This window comes from Gambusia affinis, linkage group LG24 (genome assembly GCF_019740435.1).
Source record: "Gambusia affinis linkage group LG24, SWU_Gaff_1.0, whole genome shotgun sequence".
Classification (NCBI taxonomy): Eukaryota; Metazoa; Chordata; class Actinopteri; order Cyprinodontiformes; family Poeciliidae; genus Gambusia; species Gambusia affinis.
Window position 1 is genome coordinate 5869106 of NC_057891.1, and position 21942 is coordinate 5891047.

Consider the following 21942-nt stretch of genomic DNA (forward strand, 5'->3'; position numbering starts at 1 on the left):
TTTCCTGTGCCAGAGGGATCAAAGCAGGTCCAGATCCCTGTACCACTGCAGGCAAAATGTTCCTTTCAGCATATGCTTTATCAAACCGTCCTAAAAATATAAGCTTAAGAAGTAGAAATTTTGGTTAATTGAATAAAATAATTGAAGTTGTAGTTTAGGAATGCTGAGTTTCCTTGTTTATGCCAGGTAATGATCAGTGATTTTTAGCTGTCCCTGAACACGTTAGCTGTGGAGAAACGTGTGGAAGCTTCTTGTTGATTTGTACTGCCTAAAGCAGTCTCTTTCAGCACTTCACATAAAACAAAACTATCAACTTACTAAAGCTAAATATTCTCAAACGTTGATGAGAAACTGCAGAACTTTTACTAAAATACGCTTGGATTTCAATAATTCAAATATTGTTGAAAAGTTCATTTATTTCAGTAATTCAGCTCAGCAGGGGGAACTTAAATACTACGTAGACACAGAATGATGCAGCTGAAGTTTATTTCAGGTCATGTTGATGAATATCGCTCACAGCTAATGAAATCTTCCGTTACTTAGAATAAATGAAAGGGATTTTTAATAGAGAAAAGTCAGTCTATTGAAAGTTATGTCATTATACTTTATTGTATATCTGTTCAAAACTTGTTTGGGTTTCTTTTTGTATGAATTACAGCATAATTGATTGGTGGCATGGAGACATTAGGCCCAAAGCTTTGCAGGGGCTTTAAGAGATCCAAGCTTGCTTTTACAGTAACCTTCAGCTACACTGCAGTTCCAGCTGTGATGTTGCTCATCTTCATATTGAACGTAACCAATAGGTTAGATCTTTATATTGTCAAGGTCAATAAACCAAGTGGTCATATTGTTATGACCAGTGGCAGCTGCCAAAACCTTCTGAAAAATGTGTAAAATAAGCGTCTTCATAAAGCTAAAATTTGCAACTTGACCTTTGCATTGACTGTTGTTGGGACAAGACCAGTAAAGGACAAGGCTCGGCAAATTATCGTTACCCGTTGAAACTTCAAGCAGGTCTCACTTTTTGAATTGAATTACTGAACCTAATTCACTTATCATTGCTATTCAATCTGTTGCACCTGTAATTTGTTCCAGGTCTCTTTTTCAAGCAGCATTATCGCACATTTTCTGAGCTTGTATCGCTTCCAAATGTCACCTGTTAATCTTGGTCTCTGGGGTGTTTGTTTTATTATGATGGTGCCCAGAATATTAATGGCTGCCCTTTATGATTCATGAGCACCTTGTTGATAATGCATGGGTTTATTTAATGTTATTCCATCCAGCCGCCCACAGGTATGAGCCTTTTATTTCCTTGGTATTACTAGAGTTTATTGACATTGCTTTACTTTGCATCGCTATGACTTTCACCACTAACTACTTGCCAACCACCTATTGGTTAGCAGGGCATTGCTAGTCAACTCTCAACTATCTCAAGCACACTTGACCAACCCCGTCATTGGTTCCATCAATCATGTTTGTCTCCCACAAACCAAGTGTTCACGTAACACGTATATTATTCTCATCGGAAATTGTGCTAAAATGAACAGGTCGGGTATCACGGCACAGCAAAATGCAAAATGCTATCCACGATTGTTTTGTTGTTATCTGCCCGTGCAGTCACAGAGTAAACCCTCCAGCTGTGCATTCTGTGCGTATGTGCTTTTGCACATATGGAGAACTTCAGTTCCAATTTGAAAGCAACTGAACATGTGAAAAAAAATCTGCAAATTGCATTTTGTTGCAGCACTTTGTTAATTTATAAAGCACCTCAAAGCAAAGTGGAACAGAAATCACCTGGAAAACAGTAGTCTCAACTTAAAACTTCTTTGTATTTGTCCTAAAGCTTGCTAGAAAACGCAAAGGAAAAAGTAACTACGAGTTCTTACATAACCTTCTCTGTGATTATTGTGAGAGTTGACTTGTGTGTGGGAGTTCTCTCGTTTCTTCTTTGCCTCTGCGTAATTTTAACAAAAGTAACAGCTTTCTGTTTTGGCAGCAATGTTGTTTCCATAAAGTATGTATGTGTTTGTGTGCAAGAGAGACGGAGTGGAAGAAGGAGCTTTTTTTTCCCCTTTAGATTTGTAGCGATACGCTGCTAAATCACACCGGACATCAGGTTTGTGCACAGCTTTACACTTTCCAAGAGGTGATAGAGAAATATTGAATGCTTTTCAGCCTTGAGGGTGGCAGGGCTTGGAAGTTGCTTGGTGTTCATGGCTGTGGTCAGGCTTATACCGTAAACAATTTAAATTAAGTGCAGTTAAACACATCTCTGCCAGGAATGGGCATTTTGCTTAACCTCCTTATTGATAATAATTAGAAAGCCACTCTACAAGCCTAACCTTTCAATAAATAACTCTGTGATGTGTGCAGACTGTTTTGTAGGATTTTAAAGGCTGTTGTTGGCTTCCCAAGGTTTTGTCTGACGGATCATTCTATATGCTTGTGGTTTTCCTACTGCATTCAGTGTTGTTTGTTTACCTACTGGCAGACTGGCACCATTACAAGACGCTGAACTGGTGCCAGCGATTGCATGCGGCTGTACAGGCAGCTGTGATGGGATCACAAAACAAGAATTACAAATGCCAGTCTTTGTCTCATGTTGATCTGTGGTTGGGAAGATAATTTCTATGAATTGGTGATTATTTGCAGATAATATAAGAAAGATATTTTGCAAGAACTTCTGTATGATCTTCTTTTGTTGTCCAAAGGGGGTTAAAAATGAATAAAATTAAATAGCCAATCATCTTGAGACTGTCTGCTTTATTCTTATACTGCTTTCTTGCCCAATCAAAGTCCATTATTTCAGACTACCAGCAGTGGGAATCTGTGCTTGCTAATTATTGGGGCAAATTTTCATTAAACTTTGAAATCTCTTGGCCTTCCTTAAAATCTGTGTGAACCTTATTAAAAAACAACAACAACAAAAAAGATTAAGTTCTGCCACCTTGGTAAACACCATTTAAGATTGGAAGTCTCATGAGATTCCCGTTTCCAACGTGTTCCTTCTCTTTACCTTTTACATATTGAACCCAACCAAAACACACACACACCTTGGAAAACAATTCCCCCCCTTTTGATAGACCTATTTGCTAACCAAATCATGCCAGTAAAATCTGAGCAGTGATGCTTGAAGAAAATACAGTAGCACATTCCACCATACACTGAGGGTCAAATGTAAAGGAAACAAATACACACACACTGACACTAACTGTGTGGGCAGGGTACAATGTAAGCTTTAAATTTGAGAGTTATACCATTTGAATATAATCTTTGGTCATTTGCGTTGCCACATTTTAGCCACTTGGCTGCTACTCAAGCACATCTGATAAAGCAATTAAGAAAACACCCAAACGAGACATTTTTCAAAGTCAGGACCCTATGAGTTGCAGCCATTCAATTCTATAATTAATTCACATGCAGTTCAGACCTAAGCCCTTGGTATTAAGTGACTAGTGTGGGGTGGAGAAGGTAAAAGAAAACAGTTTGAGTCATTCTTGGCAAGCCTTCAGTTCACTGGCTGCTTATTAGAGGAGAGCTTCCTGTTGTGCTGAGTCTGACTTAGTGATTCCCTTTGCGGTGGTTTTTTAACATCACAACACTTGGCTGCTGATTCTTTTAAATGCTGGTTTTAATATCGCTAAGCTGCTTTTGTCATCTCAAAATGACTCACGCCGCAACAGTCTTGTACCACATGTGGCACTGCGGCATGTCACGTTTATGGCGATGATGCACTGCTGCTGCAGTCCAACATCATGGATTCATGGGGTCTTTCTGACCGGAGATCAGTTGTGACCATTAATTGCATTTGCGACCTTAATGCATTAAAATGAAGACATTTTCTGCCTTATATATAACCCCTACTGTGGCTCCATTACCACACTGCATATGTCTCGTGGACGACATGCTGTGGCCTCGTTAAAATATACCTCTGTGATTAAAAAGCTGTGAAATTATTTATCGAATCATTAGGGAGGAAGCACGATCTTATTGTATATCCCATTTGTGCTAAGTCATTTAGCCACTGGGGTGGCTAAGTGAAGAATGCATTCAACTAGCTCAAAGGAACCTTAGATCTAGGAAGAAGCACATATTTTTAAGAAGTTGTGTAATGCTAAAATTAAGGTAGAGGCAGAAAATTATCAGTAACCTTTCTAAATGATCTATCCATAACGATGCAAATTTACATTTGCTAATTTTTACCATGTAGAAACTTATTTTGGTAGAGACTTATCATGTAGAAAAGCTGATATTGCTGGCAAAGCTAATGCTGTAACTGTAAATTTAGAAATTGATTGCCATAATATAATAATAAAAGTTATTCCGGTGGTGAATTATAGAAAATCTGAGAAATATGACACTGGATTAACAGAATGTATGTCATAGAATATAAATCCTGATTTAGCCACATATTTTCAAACAATTGATGCAAAAAACCAAACCTATGAAAGGATAATAGTCGTTGTTCATACTTTCGCAATTTTAGCTTCATTTAGCTTCCTTAGTGGAACAATATAATTTACCTCAACGTGGTTATAATTTTGAAATTGTTCTGTTTGATAAGTGTTGATCCCCATATGTTGTTCCAGTTTGCGTACAAACAGTTAGCTGCTCCAGGACACTTGTTTTTTTTAAAGTTTTTTTTTACCATGTGACAGCAATTTTGACAAGTAACTAATCAAATTTAGCTTCAAGTTAAATAAAATACCGTTAACATGCCTGCAAATTTGAAGTAGAAATTAAATTTCCATCTTAAATAAAATGTGAGAAATTCAGGGCTAGCATGCCGCATGTAGCATATCTTACAATGTGTATAAACGAACTATATTACTTCGTCATAAATCATTTAACGGTCTCAGACTAACATAAAATCACTGAAGATTTCTTAGAGAACTAGGAAGGCAGTTGCCTGCGCTCTCATTTATTTTTTGCTTTGTGGCTGCATTCTAATGGGACGTCGAAAGATTTACCCAGCTTTATTCAAATTCAGCTTCAAGTAAAAGTCACCCTGCTCACCTAAACTCTAAGCGAGCCAAATAAACAAGCGAGTACAGTTTTGTGAATGAGAAACCCGGGAGCTTGACAAAACTCTTCGGCTCTCATCTTTTTTCCAACGGTGGAAAGATTCTCAATTAATTGTTGTTTTCTTCTGAAATGAGATGAGGCAAGCAAGTCTGAGGGTGGAGAGAGAAGCCCCATCATCAGACACCGAGCAAGATTAAATGCTGAGACGATCCAACCTGTCAGCATGCAGATGCCACAATGGAGCAATTATAAATCAACCAGCTCAGGTATTAATCCAGGAGACAGCACTTTGAGATTGGCTATTTGGCAGGGAGAGGGTTTTTGGCGCAAATCAAAGGATGTGAGGAAAAAGCTGACGTGTGGAGGAGAGCGATGGTAAGACAGAGAGACATAAAGCAGGAGAGGAAAACACGGGGGAAGCGAGAGAGGAATGTAATTGTCCCAGGCATCAGATCAGAGAGAGCGTGTAGTAAAAAGCTTACTGCTGGTATTTCCAGCTAATGAGGCGTTTGGCTGTTGGTGGCCATGCTTTGGTTTGACTGTATTCTCAAAATAGCCCCAAAAGGGATTAAAAAAACAGCAGCACTGAAGCAAGGAAAAGTAAAACGCTCTGGAGACAAATTCATTGATGAGTTGTTTGCCTACAAATTGATAAACACAAATAATTAAAGTTTAATGAGCTAGACGGTTACAGACCCCATTACATGACAGAATAACTGTTATGTTAATGTTAGGTGAGACAAACCAAAAATTTTTTTTGGTACATACATTAAACAATAAATGTCTCGACCTTTGAAAGTTACCAGAACATTACAGGAATCCAAAACCTCATTATGGGAGTTACATTTAATAAATCAGCTGTTATCCTCTCTAACAGATGGCGCTCGCTCTTAAAGCCTTGGCAGATAAATAACTTGGAGTAGCTCTGTTAGCATCGTCAGACATGTTGACATTGAGAACTATTCATCTCACTCAAAAACAAAAAAAACCCCCAACATCATCACAGTATGTCTGTTTTAATGACAAAACCAGTCACTAATCAAAGCGCTTTATGATGTGCTAGCATGCTGCACGGCTGTCATAACAGTCTTCTGATGTGCAGAGGCTTCATTAGGAAACGCACTTCATAAATGAAAGCACATTAGTATTAAACCTGAACTTTGCCTCAGCAGCTATTCTAAGAAATGAGTCGGCTGTCATGTAACCCTCGACGGTCTCTGAATTTCCACATATGCTTCAAGGCTTAGCGTCTGTTAATAGCACTGCATTGATGGACAATATTTAATGCAATTTCAGTTCATTTTCTATATTTTTGAGTGAGACGACTGCAAGAAGTAAAGAACAAAAGAGAGATGTGAGGTAAATGATTTCATAAGTGGGTGGGATCCCTCGACAGATGGTCCTGGGAGAGCTTAACACTGCCTACTGTTTTTTCTTTTTTGGCTGAAAACCTCTTGAGCGTCATCGCTCCCCCTGCAGCTGATGACACCAAATAGGACCCGGTTCACTAATGACCTCATTCTGCAGCCGTTTACCTGAGCACAGTTCTTGGTTCTCTGTCAGCTGCATAAGCCACTCGAGCTCATCTGGGTTTCCAAGGATTTTCGTCTGGAGCGCATTGACCGCGTGGAAACGTGAACTTCGGTTGGCGCCGGGCCTGAATTATGCAACGCAGCCCATGGATTTGCAGGTCTTGCAGAATTTAATATGATAGGGAATAAAGAAAGGCAACAGAACTGCAATTAAGCCCTGAGGCGAAGGAGCAATATTACAATACCAGGAAATATAAGCCGTAATATGAATGGGAACACACTAACTCATATTTTCTTTTAAAAGGGCAGCTTTATGTGTGTCCATAGTGCCTTTTTATAGGGCAATCAGATGCCTATGTCAACTTCAATTGTTATAAAAATGTTGTATGTAGAAAATATGACATAAGCGAAGTTTGAACTTTGTATTTCGGCCTCTGTCTCTTTAAAAAATCCTGAAACTCCGCCTTCAGGAAGTCATCTCAACACGGCTCCTCTCAACACTTTAACGACGTTTTGAATCAACATTTCACCGAGAAGTTGCTCGTATAATGAGCTCAGTAGATTTGCACTTCCTCCATGGCCACAGCAGCTTAAATATCAGATGTTTGTTGGTTGCAGTTTTCATAGTTTCAGCATATTTTGTCACCCGGCCTTGAAAAAAAAAAAGCATTTAAACTGTCAAATCACGCTGCTTTTATTATGTTTGTCTCCCTCACTCACCCAGAATCGATTGCCTAGCTTGATGTTTCAATTTTCATCAATCTTCTTTAAGTTCCCCTTCGAAGACTTGGTGCACAGTTTTTTGTTCTTCTGAGACAATTTCATTACTCATTATGTGAGTTTTTTGTTTTAAAATAACATCAAGACATGAGTGTCAATCTAAACAAAATGTTGAGTTTGGGAAGACTTGAGATTCTCATGAAATAACTTACCTTCTGAACGGTTTTATGTTAATAATAAAGATCCAATTTAGTATTTCGTTCTCCATAAACATGCAGTGGTGTAAGGTGCACAATGTTACTCCATACAGCAAGAGACAATTTATTTATTTAAGTCATAGAAAAGCTGTGATGGAATAGAAAATGTTACAAAACTAACCTTTTCCATGTCCTTGGTGTAACTCAATTCTGATCTCTCCTTGCAAAGTAAACAATATTTCTGAATCCAACTTAGCCGAAACCCCCCCCCCCAAAACATGCAGCTGGATACCTAATGTGGCAGACAATTAATGCAAATGCTATCTAAAGTCTCATCCTTTGATATCAGAGGAGGCTTATGGGTATCCAGGCTGGGATTAGTGTCGGCAGGAAGCCTTGAAGGGCTTCTCCTGAGCAGCTGCCCAGTTCTGGTCCTCCTGCGTTAGCGGGAAAGGCTAGCAGAGAGTTTTTCTTGTTGCTTTTCTCACGTCAATACATAATTCAGACAGAACATTTACCAGAAGCGGTAAAGGTCAAGCAGAAGGATGTCAGGCCAAGACACTTATTTATAATTTTTTTTTTCCCAATGAAAAACACTGATTGCTGGAAATGCAGAACCTAATTCCCTAATACGCTGAACTCTGATGTAATTCATAAATTAGAAGTAAAGGATGACTTTTACTTTAATGCTTAAACTATATTTTTACAGCCTGCACTTGTTCTTTTACATGGGTAACATTTTTCATGGCAGACTTCGATATTGAGTAGCTTAGAGTGCTTTTCCTGGGATTTATATTTAGGGTAAGAATGTGGATAAAAAATATGAGACATTATCTTTTACCACTGGGATTTCATAATCGAACATATAAACAAGCAAGATGCATTTTAGAAGTTTGTTTTCCTTTTTTTTGTTTGTTTTTCACAAGCCAAATAAAGGAGGCAGAAACTCTAAGACTCAGTTTTGGTTTGTGTTTTAGACATGTGTAACGCCTGAAACTCTACTAGATTTCTTCAAAAGGTGCAAGGTGAAGCTTATTTTATTTTTTTTAAAGTTTCTTTCAATTCTCCTGGGCAGCTAAAGGAAAAAAAAAAAGGAACACAGACATTCTGATAAGAGCAGAAGCATTTTGCTGGAAGACGGAGAGAAAACCCTCCGAAATAAAAAAACTAACAGACCTGGCAACAGACCGTGTTTACATGGCAGCGTTAGAGTGCCAAATACATGCCTTTCCTTCACGATACATTTCCTTCACGAATACTTTGAAAGAGGGGAGGAAAAAATTGAAATGACGATGAAGAGAGCAATGCTAATGTGTCATCTTTAAAACCAAATGATTTTTTGCAAGCTTACAGGAAAAAAAAAAAAAGAAGAAGAACTTATTATTTGGCCTTTATAATAGGTAATGGCCCTCGAATCTGTTTTTCTCCCTTCCTCTCTCTCCCTCTATTTTTGTTAATCAGAGCGAGAGGCTGCTGCCAAATCCCTGGCATAATCTATGTCCTTGTCTTCCTCGGGATACTGTTGACCCTATACACTTTTAAGCACTGCAGTGTTTTGTAACTAGATCAACAGCCAGACAGGCACTCAGGCAGACAGATGGACTATCAGGTGCAGGCCCACAATGTCAGCATGCTCCGAATTTCCCTCTGAAGAGCCTGTCAGTAATTATCTGCATACTGCAGGTGTTAATATATGCTGTGGTCCTATACCAGGGTGGCAAAGTGCCGTGTGAATACTAATCCAAGTTATCTCAATTATCTGCACTGTCGAAATGATTTGTGTAGAAAATGACATTATGCCAACCCGAGGTGATTTGGTAATACGGGTGGACTAGGAACACAGTGAGCAAATGCTGTAACAATTCATCTAATTGACAAACTATGACTCATTCCGCCTGGCACTTCATTTCAATTACTAAGTTGGAGTCCCTGGTAACGATGGCAACCGGCTAAACGGGAGGTTTTGTCTCCCCTGTCCCGATCCCAACTCGGTATGAACCAAGCTTCATTTTTGTGAAATTCTGGAAAGGTTCAAGAGGACTTTCCTAAATCCCTTTGGTTCGTCTTTTTTTTTTTTCTTGACAAATCCACTGGTCACCTACTCAATTTTCCGCATCATAGAAAGGATTCCTCTGTTTTTATTTGTTCATTTTTTTCAAACTGTTCCAAGGTTTCCTCCAGAAAACTTACTAAGCCGGGTAGTTTGGGGTGCTGGTCCAGCGGCCCGCTGTGTTTTTGAGTTAAAAAATGTTTAAAGTTGACAGTAAATTTGTAAATATCACTTGGTAGTTATGCATTATTGGAAGATTAATATCTGAACACCAACAAGAAAGCCTTATAAGACATCATAAGCAATGCTCATGTATGTCAAACCTGATGAACTGATGCAATCAATTTGACAAATAGAGCTTTATATCAATTGGAATTACATATTCAGTTTTATTTGACTATATTGTATGATTAGATTGAATTGCTCTTTATGTAATTAGATCCAGTGTGTATTTATTTTGCTTCTATTCTTGAGTTTTATGTTTACTGAATTTTATCTCGTGATTAATTAAATTAACACCATCTGATTATTTGTAGTTTCCTCCATAAAGTCCTTGGATGCACTTGAAAGGCTCCACAAACCTGTTTCGAAGTTGATTTATCATTCTCATTAAGGGCTTTGCAGATTAACGTCCACATAATCTACACATTAAAGTTTTGTAGAGGAATTTCATGAGAATATCTCTCGGCTCAGAGGCTGCTTTTGATTTCTGGTCACCAATTATGATACCAGTGTTTTTCATTTTTCTTTGTATTCCTCAGGAGAGCCACAAACCAGCACTCTTAAAGTGGCTTTATTGGATCTTCCATTTTGCGTGTGTCTTTTTCAAATCGCTCTCCTCTCAATACACTGAAGCAAATCAGTCCAAATTAAATTTGCATCCTAAATAAGGGTCTGGGCGGTAATGTAGCTCTGTCCTTGCATTCGGGGACTATAGAGGCGTACTTATTTCTCCAGGATGTCTCGTTGGTCGCGAGCCCAGGCAACGGTCATCGGCCCACGGGTTTGGCAAGGCGCTCCCATGAGCTCAAAATGCGACTCCATAGATCACAATCAAAAGGAGAAGAAGGAGAAAAAAAAGAAAACGGCTGCTTCAGCTAACATGGACTAAGCAATTAAAAGTTTGGGAAAAGGCACATATGCTTGTTTTGAATTACTTTTTTACTATTATTTAAAAAAAAACATTAAAAAAAACATACCCCAATTATGTCAAAAAGGGCCATCGGTCAGTGTTTAACAAGGAAAAACACACATGAATAAAATAGAACGCTTTTGAGAACATACGTGCATCAAAGCTGCAAATATTTACATCATTCTTCTTGAGGCTTCTACTATATATTTTTAAGTGCACCACATGGATTTTTCTCTCTAACCTCCTGGTCCAAAAAGGAAAGCCGGCTACCATCAGAGGCATGTCTTCCCTGCCCACTCAAGGTCTGGCAGCTCATTAGGTTCTATTCGCGGTCATGTGTGAGAAATCCCCTGCAGGAGATCGAGCCTTTCCAGTCCCTTTTTTTTCAATTTTCCTTTTTCCAGCAGAGGAGCAGAGATTCTGTGCGCTCTTTGTACATGCTGGTTAAACCTCGGATCGCTGTGTCTATCCTGTGACAATTTATGTATGGATGTATTCACCTACTTTATGCGGCTCGGCTTGCATCACTCGTCAGCCTCCCTGCTCCCACCTGAACCTCCAGGATTTTATTTCCCCGACTCTTTAGTTCGGTTATGCTTTCTGGTCTGACACATTTGAATTTCCATGGGGGCCCGCAGAACTATTCTAGTTCTCTTTGACATGAATGTCATAGGGCTTGTGGACCAAATACATTTGGTTTTGTCACCGTTTTGCAGGCTCTCTCTCCCTGCGGGCAGCGGATCTGCTAAACACATGTACATGCAAGCCAAAGAAATGTTGGCATTCCTGGCAGATTGGGATTTTAATAATGCTTTTTATTCTGACAACAAAGTTGTTTATGATCAGGAAGAAGACAAACACCTGCTAAAAGATGGTAGAAATCAAAAGTTGGATTTGCAATTGATATTTCTATTTGTACTCTTTTTCTCTGAGTTGTACATTGGGATCCAGTTCAGATATGTCAGTAGAAATCCTTTTCCTTTGTCCTCAAAAGGACATTTTCGAAATCAAGCAGTCATCCTGTGACAGTTGAGATGTTTTTGCTGGACTTCGCCGTCGTTACGTCCCAAACATTGGATTGTTTGTCACAACGGAATCGATTAGCTTCCCTTGAAACGGCCGCGGCCTTGACTGGCCTGAAACGCGGCATTTAGCTGCACTGAGCGTCCTGATCGATTTCAGAATCGGTGGCATGTCTCTTAACTACCAGCCTCAACAGTATCAAAGAGGCTGCATGATGAACTGCTGCTAATTTCAGAAAAACATGCATATAAAAAACTTTCAATCTGAAGCCAACATGAATGTTTGTGGCTTTATCTTTGCATCGTTGTTTCGAGAAGCACAGAGGAAAGCATCAGGCAGCCATTAAACACTTTCCTCTCTTGTGTATTGAATTTCCTGGCAGGCACATTGGCAGACGAGTGAATCTGGATTAAAACATATAAGAAACGGAACAAAAAATTCAATTATTTCTCCGGTTTTGCATTGTTGTCGTCGCAGATTTGTGGGAGGCTGACCCAAATGAGGAATCTATAGAGTTATATGTTTTTGTCCTTTCTTGTCAGTAGCTTTAAGATACCAGATAGTGGGAGTAAGACCACATGATGGCCTTAACAAAGTAAAACCACATTTACCTTTTGTGGTTTTACAAATAATGCAAAAACCAGACAACCCTGTCTGTCGAAAACTGAAGCAATTTATGAGATTCTCTAAGCCTTTGATGAATTATTGACCTTTTCTTCAGTGGCTGCTTACCAGACGCTCCACTGCTCTCATTCCCAGACTGCCAAGAACAGATTTGGATGCAAACAAATGCAACCACACTCTCAGGTAGGTGGACAGGATATCACACTCCTCTGCACTTTGGCACTTCTGGAAACTTGCACTTATAGGTACGAAAACACGTTGCGTAAGACATGGATACTTAAAGAAAAAAATAAGGAAAAAAAACTCACACGTGGGAAATAATATAGAAAGTGCAGCCAGCTGAGGAACATTTCAAGGCTTTTCTATACAAGGTAACCTTAAAATCTTTCTCCAAAACAGACTTTTTGTGTTTGAGAATTTTGCATTTATGAGGGGATTTTGATTTTTCTTTAGATTATATTTTTACTATTTTCTCCACTTTGTTCAATGAGAGTATCAACAAATTTGAAAATATGGTCAAAAGCAGTGGCTGTGTGCAAGTTAGTGATATAAACCACTTATTTATTTGACTGATGACCTAAAGAACGTATGTTTTTCAAGAGCCGTATTTGTGTTTGTAGGGCTCCGATTGCTGTAACATGCAGTTACCTAAAAAAACCAAATAATTCTTGTCGTTATCACAATAGTATCACAAAATATCTCAAAACTTTGACTCCATATCAACCAAATCTTCTGTTCCAGCACGTTGCAAAATATCTCAGTTGAATTTTCTGTCCTTTTTGTTGCCCATCAGCTTCAAGTTTTGACGTTTACAGTTTATTCGACATATCTTGATATTAACGTTATTCGACATCCTGCCTTTTGCCCCCTTATCTCCGAGATAAAGAGGTTTTCTCTTCACACAGCTGCCTTTTACTTGACATTTCATCTTTTTCAGCTCACTGTCTGTACAGATAGCTGATTGAAAGTCTCAGTAGACTGAAAGTTTGTGACATATTCACTTAACTCTTCTTTCTCCCCCTTTCTGAAGCTCTGTTTGAACTTTAAATCATCTTTGCATTGTCTGGCTTGTAGTGTGTCTGCAGCAGTCTTCTTCTTTCAGGACTTCCCTCAGTGTATTATAAACCTGGCTCCCGCCATGCTTTGCTAGCCCCCCCACCAGGCTAAGCATAGTTTGTTTTTATTTTTAGAAAAATTAATAATAAAAAATAGATCGCTTAATTTTTTTTTTCTCTCTTTTTTTGATATATCTTTAAACAGGATTGCATGCGTCTCTGTTCTGAGCGTTTCACTCGCAGAGAGCTAATTAAGCCCAATCACACAGCTGGTGCGTCTGCGCGTTGCCTCGCGCGCTGCGCTGCTTGATGAAGTTTACCTCAGCGCAGATCCCGCGCCTCCTTTCACTCGAACTGGACACAGGCTGACCTGTATGAATATTTACGTCAACCCAGTGTGGGTAGTTATTGTCCTTTGGCGAACTCTATGTCAAGGTAAGAGTTTAAAACGAACCGCGTTAGCTCTGGTAGCGCAGCTCTATGTCAACCGCAGGATTAACTTGTAGTCGCGTGTCTGTTTGCGGCCATTTGCGCGTTGATCGAGTGGTGAGAATAATTTATCTTTGTGGACAGAATTATGTATTATGTATAATTATTTAGATCTGAAAAACTTTAGCAACCCCAATGAAAAAAAAGTCAACAGACACAATTAAGTTCAACAAATTTTTAATTTTTTATCTGAAAATTATGCACTAAGTTTTTCTGTCGCTTAAGATTCTGATAAGAAACCTTAAAGTTTGTAATTGTGTGATAACATTTAACAGAGAATAGTAACTTGTTTGCAGTTTTAGTCAGTAGCTATTGTAACTTGCAAAATCTGCATGAATCAGTAGACTTTTTTGGCATTTAAGATGCTAATCCTGCTTTGGTATGTGAGCTCCATATTTTGTTGCTTTTATCTAAAGTTAAATAAATGAAAGAGCCGTGAGAAAATTAAATATATTCCAGCAGGGAACAGAGAAGGTACAATAGTTCTCTCAGGTTCCTGTGGCTGTTTTTTCTGGCCTAATTACAACCTGTAATGCATTATGTTAATAATATGTGGCCTGTGTGAGTGCTCTCTGATTAAAAAATCCTCCCACGCTGCCTTTTGAACTGGTGGAGATTTAAAAAACTGCTTCTGAAAACGCTTCTTCCCGTTGTAAATGTGTTTGAAATGTGTGCCCTTGTGACTTGATCAAACAGCTTGTTGTGAATTATCAAAGTAAAAGCCCCTTCAGGCGGAGGAGCTGCTTTGGCCGAGGAGGGCGTCGTTAAAGAAAAGAGCCCCTCTTCAAACAAAAGCTTTCCAAAGATGAAGCGAGAATAGCGCTGGATGTAGGAGGCGAGCGAGGAAGATAACACTAAAGTCTGCCAGTTTGTGTCACTTCTATGACACAAAAATTGAAATCTCAGGGTGGGGGTCCAACACAATGTTTGTAGACAAAGGCCAAGTGGTTTCTTGAGCTTATCTTAAATTCTCGTTTTCTATAACTTTACCACAATTGTCTTAAAGTCCTACATCAGGTCTCATATTGTCCCATGCTTCTTGTCTCTTTCAGTTGTTTTACATTCGTAGCTGTGTTTGGGATTATTGCTCGTTTGATGAGCCAATTTTACGTGACATTATCTCTAAGACAGACTCTCTCGTTTGACTGTAGAATGCTTTTGCACACAGACAAGTTGACTGCAGCGCCAGTGGCTGCAAAACAAGACGGACTCATCAATCCTCCATCAGCAGGTCTGACAGTTTGTATCATATGGCTTTGCTTTCACGCTGGGTTTGTTTTTCTTCAATCTTGCGCTTTATTATTATGGTAAAACATCTCTCCCTTGTCAAAAAAGACATTCTTTCAGTAGCCTGCCAGCCCTTTCAAGGACCCTCTATGTGCTTAGTCTTTTTGTAATTGCTCTGTCAATTTTTATTTATTTATTTATTTATTTTTCTGATCGATGCCTAAATCGACCTTGAGGGCAAGTTGTTGCGATGTCCTCTGTAGTGAAGATTGGCAGCCATCTTTAATGTTTTCCATTCACAAATTATCTTCCTTAATATAAAATAATGGCAGTCACATTGGGTAGAAATGGCCTCATAACCTCTCCTAAATTGATGGGTCGCTATGGTTTTTGAGGTCGTTGCTGATTTGTCTCTGCTCTGACTTTGCGGTCACAGAAACACAAGACTAGCAAACTGCCAAAATGGCCACAGCAGCTGCATTTCTATTGGTCACACAATTACGCAAACTGGAATTACAAAAATAAAAGGTCTATCAAAACTATCAATTAGAATTTTTTTGCGGTAGGATCAGATGTTTTTTTTTTCTTTTTTTAACTGTATCAAACCTGAAACACTTTTTCTGCATTACACAAGTCATGTGATAAACAAACAGATGTTACTACTGGCGGAAATGATGATGATGACAGGTGATTAATAATTAAGTGCAGTAGCCAAAAGTATCCTGCATAGACTTAAAAAAATCATGATAGTGTTGATTTAAACTTTTCTCTTCTTCTTCATGGACTCTTGTCATAGCATTTGGTTTTGCTATGAGAAAAAGATTTGAACGAAAGCCGCCTCACACCAGGCTAATTCTTGACTCCCATTTGAAAAGATGGACATTGTTGCATACGAGAGACGATTCCAAGGAGCCGTCTGTCCCATCAACATTAGTTTCCTCTTACTGTAAGTGCTTTTGGAGTTCCAAAGACTAAGAAGCCCTGTGGGTTTTATTGCTGTAATAAAATGCTTTAAGGAAGGCAGAAATAATTTAAAGACGCTCCAGATTTAGAAGGCTCTCTGTCTCTGCTGCCTCGGCTGCGAAGCCGCAGTCTCGCTCTCCATAACATGCCAAACATGGAGCAGATATATTCACATACTGAATAAATATTTCACCCTCCTCTGAACCAAAAATTAGTGCGCGAGCTAACACGCACTAAATAAAGTCTGTTTCATTATTTCCACTACAGCCTTCTGCTCTGGCTTCTGCTTGAAAAATTAAACCTTTTAGAAAAACTGAATTGTTTTATTATGCGGGGAGCTTCATTGTCCAGTTATTGCAGGCTGATAATACATCTGTCCAAATGTTAAAATCAGAGCTCATATGTTTTTTCTCTATGTATTTTGTATGTATGTATTGAGCTGTAAAAATTTTGTGCGAGAGCTTCAAGTTACTGGAGCAGAAGTTTTAAAACAGCTTCAAGTTAATAAGGACAAGTTTTAGACATTTTCTTGTGGTTGAAATTAATAAAAATTACCTTAACTTTGGATTCTTTTAGGGTTTTATGTGCGAGACGAACACAAAGTACTTCATAATTTGGAAGACGGAAATAAATTATTCATGGTTTGAATATATTCTTTCTGAATCAAAATCTGAAAAGTGTTGCTTTTGAAGTTGGCCTTTGAAGTGAACTTTCCAAGTGAGCCACTCCCTGCTTTGAAATCTACAGATTAAAATTATGCAAACACAGATTGAAAGGATTCACTGGCCATTGATTTTCATTTTTATATGTCATTACTTTATTTTCATTTCATAATCACACACTAGCTTATATTTTCTTGGTAAATCACCCGGAAGTTTGTAGAAATTTGTGAAAAGTTTTTTCCAAAGTGAAAAAAGTTGACTTTGTAGAAATCCTATTGCAAGGCGCAATAAAAGCTGAGAATGAGGCTTTTTTATTTCAGTTTTATGAGCTAATCACACTAATTAGGGTGTTTAAACTCCTTCAGGAGATAAGTTATCAAATAAATAAAGTACTAAGAGAATGAAAAAGCAAACATTTCTTCTTCCCGATGACCTACTATGTCAGAACAAGAGTTCATGCCCCAAATAAAATACGCAGAGTGTGCGGTGAACTCCTGACAGTTCTTTCTGTGGTACAGTACATCTCCATCTGACAAGACTGGGAACGCCATCTGCCCATAAAAAAGTATGACTTCAGAAAGAGGTCGCTGAATCTGAACCATCAAGCTCTATAAAGCATCAAGAGCACGACGGAAAATCGGAGGCAGACACATCATTTTCAGTGCGACATTTTCGAGAATCTCCGGTGACCCGGAAAGTGCCACGTTGTAATCGGTGTACAACAGAGAGGAAAAAAATGATTAGAGGAGGCTTCAGTACCAAGCCAAAACCTCTCAGCAGTAATGGAAATGTCGGATTCAAACAAGCTAACTCATAGTCACACATTTCCGGTTAGATTGGAGTTGAAGTCTGCAACCAGCTGCCCTCATCACAAAGAAGAACTCCTCCTCACGAGGCCTTAAAGAAACAAAATATTAGCTTGGATTTCCTCACTGACTATTAAACCTAATTATTTGTTAAAGTTTAGGAAGCGCTGGCCCAGGCTCGTCCTTTCGAATGAGATAAAGCAGTTAATTAGGAGCTCTAGCAGGAGCTTTCCAGCACATAAAGAAGTCATTTGACAACTTTCCAGAGGCCCACTGTTCTCTTTAAAGCCAACACTTTCCTACTTTACATATTGCGACAAATCAAAAGTACAATTTACATTTGTGCTCGCAAGAAACTCCTCGGTACAGGTAATTCTGCATCTCTCACTGTTGCAGATACCTTCGAGTCGCAGCTTTGTGTCTATCGGCTGAATTAGGACTTTGATGGCAGCTGTTTTGTGTTTCTGAGCCTCAATGCAAATTTGGGTTTTGTTTCTTGGCAGACAGGAAAATATTGATAAAACTTTGGAAGCTCCCTGTTTTTAAGCCTAGGATCCATCTGAAGCACCAAGAGAAATCGACCTTACAAGGATTTAGAGAAGAAATTCTCAAACTGCTCCAAACAGAGCAGTATTGTCTCACGAGGTAGCCTAAGCTCATCTACAAGGCAGACTAATGGATCACGCCTGATAGTCTGGTCCGCTCGGTGTTCACGTATCCACCAGCGTTCACTACAACCGAACCGAGACCCAGGTTTTCAGGCGAACAAGAGTCCGATTGCGCATTAACACCTCTCCCAAACTAATTTGGCTCTCTAAGCAAACGAACCAGAGTTCCATTAAAGTGGACTAACAGGGCAAGCCTCATTCAAAACCTGACTAAATAGAAAATTGCAGTTTTCGAATTCATTTATTACGGCAAAGTACCGTCTAAACCACACGTGTCAAAGTCCAGTCCTCAAGGGCCGGTCTCCTGCAGTTTTTAGATGTGCCACAGATGCAAAACACTGGAATGAAATGGCTTCATTACCTCCTCCTTGTGTAGATCAGTTCTCCAGAGCTTTGCTAATGACCTAATTATTCTATTCAGCTGTGGTGCAGCAGAAGCACATCTAAAAGTTGCAGGACTGCTGCCCTTGAGGACTGGAGTTTGACAACCCTGGTCTAAACCAACCTGGCACAATGTGAACCACTAAAAACAGTAATCACACTCTTGTTAAATAATGGAATATTTTGTAATTAAGAAAGCTGTGCTCTTTGTCACCAGCTTCACCCAGGGGGATTACTGTCAAAAGAAATCACTTCAGCAGCACCTGTCTGACGACATGAAAAGCCACCACATCTCGGCTGGAGTTAAAAGGAGTCAATGGCGTCCATCAGTCAGGAAAAGATTACACAGCCATTTCTGAGGCTTCCTAGCCGAATAAGTGGCCGCATTAAAACCATTCTGTAAATGACTGAGAGTCCAAATTTCTTCACGATGACAGAAGAATCACTACTACTGGAAATCACTCTGTCGCCAAGGATTAATAGCCAGTTACTATATTGATCAATTTCAAAAGTTAACTACCTTTAACAATTAAGTGTGACAACAAAATACACATCAAGAATTGAATATGTTTTGGACTTAAAAAGTCCAAAAATAACAGTCAAAAATAAATATTCCTACAGAAAATAATACTGCAGGTAAGGTCTGCATGTTGCAAGCTCTTGTTAGGAAGATGATGAAACGTCAAGTGTTGTCAAATTTCAGTCAGGCCCAAAGATGCACAAACAACCCGATCCCGCACTATAAGCTTCAAATATTCACTGATTACTCTCACCAAAACTTCAAACGCTCAGGAATTAGGATTCCGGATTGCCTCAGAGAATATATGATTAAAAGAGCTCAAACTGTGGTAAGCTATAGGGAAATATCTGACAGGTGCGTCTCATGTGTTCTCCCGATTTTACATTCTTCACTCAAGCTTTTTCTAAAAAAAAAAAAATTTCCAAAAAAAAGAATAATTTTTTTTTTCAGTTCTTTCAAAACCGTTTCAACCCATTTTGCGAAGCATGACGGGGATGGGCTCTCGCTGCTTGCAGCAGACCGTCTTCTCTGCTGTCTGTTTCTGCAGCGTCACTCCGCCTGCAGCTTTGAGCGAGAACAGTCAGTCGGAGAATCGCAAGAGAGCGCCTGTCAGGAAGCAGAACATTAAGGGCTTCAGCGTATGACTGCTGGTAGATGCGCGCTGATGAGGAGAGACGTTCTGTGCAGAAATTTTTCAAAAAGTCATACCAGACTTTCTGCGCACAATTTGGAAAATGAAATGACAACTAAGTCTTCATCTAAAGTCTGAAATGCTTTTGGATTGTTTCCCAAGTTGCTCTTTATTTGCAGGACATTCTTGATATTTTTCTATGTTTTCTTTTTTTTTTTTTTTTTTTGTAGATTTTTCTTTAGGTCATTTTTGTAGACTGTACCCAAAATATTTGAAAGACAATGCAGCTTCAGAAGCTGAAATACCTACTTGACATGCTATTAGTTGACATTTTCAAACCAGCCAATCCAAGACCATCATCTATTTTCTTTGGCCCTGAATGGCTGTACCACAAAGAGTGGAAATAAGGAAGATGGTAGATGATTTATGTGTCAGTTCAGTTTCCACTGTGTGTGTGTGTTAATGCATATGAATGCCTTTAGGCCTTTTTGGTGTTTGAGCTAATAAAACACTCTGTTTCTACAGAGTATTTTTAGTTTTTTTTAGCTTTTAGCTAGATTTTAGCTATTTTTGAATGGTTTTGGACCATCCACCAATTCCAGAGATTTTTGTTATGTGGAGGAAAAGTAACATCCTGGCCCGATTATTACAAAGCATGGTGGTGTCAGCGTCATGCTGCGGAGATGCTTTTTTTCTTTAACAGTGCTTGTGGGAAGACCAATGGAATCAAATTTAAGGCAATTCTGGAGGAGAAAAACTTTGCATTTTGTGTTTTTGATGCTTACAAAATGTGGAAAAAAATTCAAGCTGCGTTTTAGACTGTTTTGCGATGCTGCGTGGAAGAAGAAAAAAAAGGGGGATTTCTCACTTTTCCTGACTCTTCCACTCCTCTTTTTTGCTCCCCTGTACTTGTTTATTTACTTACAGTACGAGAAGGAAATAGTGTCTGTAATCTGTAGAGGCTTCCAATCTCCAATAAATCTCAAAGAGAAGAGAACTTGTGTTGTGAAAACGTTTCTGTCACAACACATTTTCCTCAGGAGCTCAACAGTAACTATCTCAAAGGAGCAGATGTGTGTGTGTGTGTGTGTGGAGGAAACTGTGGTGATTGCTATCTATTATAGAAAAGCTTAAAAATGGGCCTTCACCGAAAATAATAATGCTGAAAAAACAACAACAGCAACACTTTCAGGCAGTCCTCCTGACTTTAAAAAACCTGAAGCAAGGATTCAGACGCACACTTCCAGTTTGGGTTTGCATTCATTTTTTACGCCGCAATCTGTTGAGCGATGTCTACAGGGTCCTTTCCTTAAATAATGAATGCGTCTGAAAATGGAGCATTTCCCCCACTGTAATAGCCCATGAATAAATCACGGCCGTGAACATTCACCCGCTCCAGCTCCTCGTGCTTGTTGCGTTGACAGTTTTGCCTGTAGAGCTCGCCCGCAAAACAAACGCTCCACGATGCCGCCTCAGCCTGACAATTTTCCCATCCGTCCCTCGTTATTAGTTCCACTTTGGTTTAAAAACTTTCAGGAATGAACCATCGATGCCGTCCCGATGAAAGACGACCGGACGACACGTTGTGCTGAGATCGATGCGGATGGATTGGTGTAACTCGGCCCCAAAGCGATGTTGGTTCATTTCATAGAGCAGGGGAAGCCGCAGTTAATTTGTCAAATCGTTGTGGTGTACGGACACTCATTTGAATCTGGTGTTTCATGAGTATTTGTTATAAAAATGGCATTTTCTTGTGTATTCTTCATTTGCTGAGACACTTCCCTGGTTTTACAAAACATTGCAGAATATCAAAATATTGTAACAATATCTCACTTCTATTATTCCCAGAAGGTTTTTTTTTTATCTCTTTGCTATTTCTGTTGTATGGTATGCTGTCTATCTTAATTCATGTGGCCATTGTGGGTTTTTTCTGCTAACAGGGTCAAAGGGGAAACGCCATTTAGGCCGACGTCTCACCTACTGCAGCGATGATGAATCACCAGGAGTGTGCAGATGGCCAAGTGAAGACGGATGAGACGGATGGCAAGTGATGAACGACAGAGAGGTAACATGATAAATTTATGGCTCTGGATCTCTGCTGGTCTGTTTGGGTGCCATATATATTACAGTCATGTAGCGAGAGGCTTCCACATGTTCAATATTTGGTCAGATGCAACAAAAAAGAAAAAAAAAAAGAGAAAAAGACTCAGAAATTCTTCCTGTCTCTCCATGCACAT

The 21942-nt window shown here is 39.2% G+C and overlaps 1 protein-coding gene across 7 annotated transcripts in view; it reads left to right on the forward strand.

Moving 5' to 3' along the window:
* The window catches only part of LOC122827021 (SLIT and NTRK-like protein 1), a 108432-nt gene that overhangs the window by 27295 nt on the left and 59195 nt on the right, over positions 1 to 21942 (forward strand). For 6 of the 7 annotated variants that reach the window (XR_006369919.1, XM_044109494.1, XM_044109495.1 and 3 more), the window contains one exon: positions 21646 to 21770. The gene's annotated coding sequence lies outside the window, so the exon portion shown is untranslated. Of the gene's footprint in view, positions 1 to 15005; positions 15079 to 21645; positions 21771 to 21942 lie in introns of those variants that run through there. The other variant, XM_044109498.1, reaches the window with a different exon arrangement.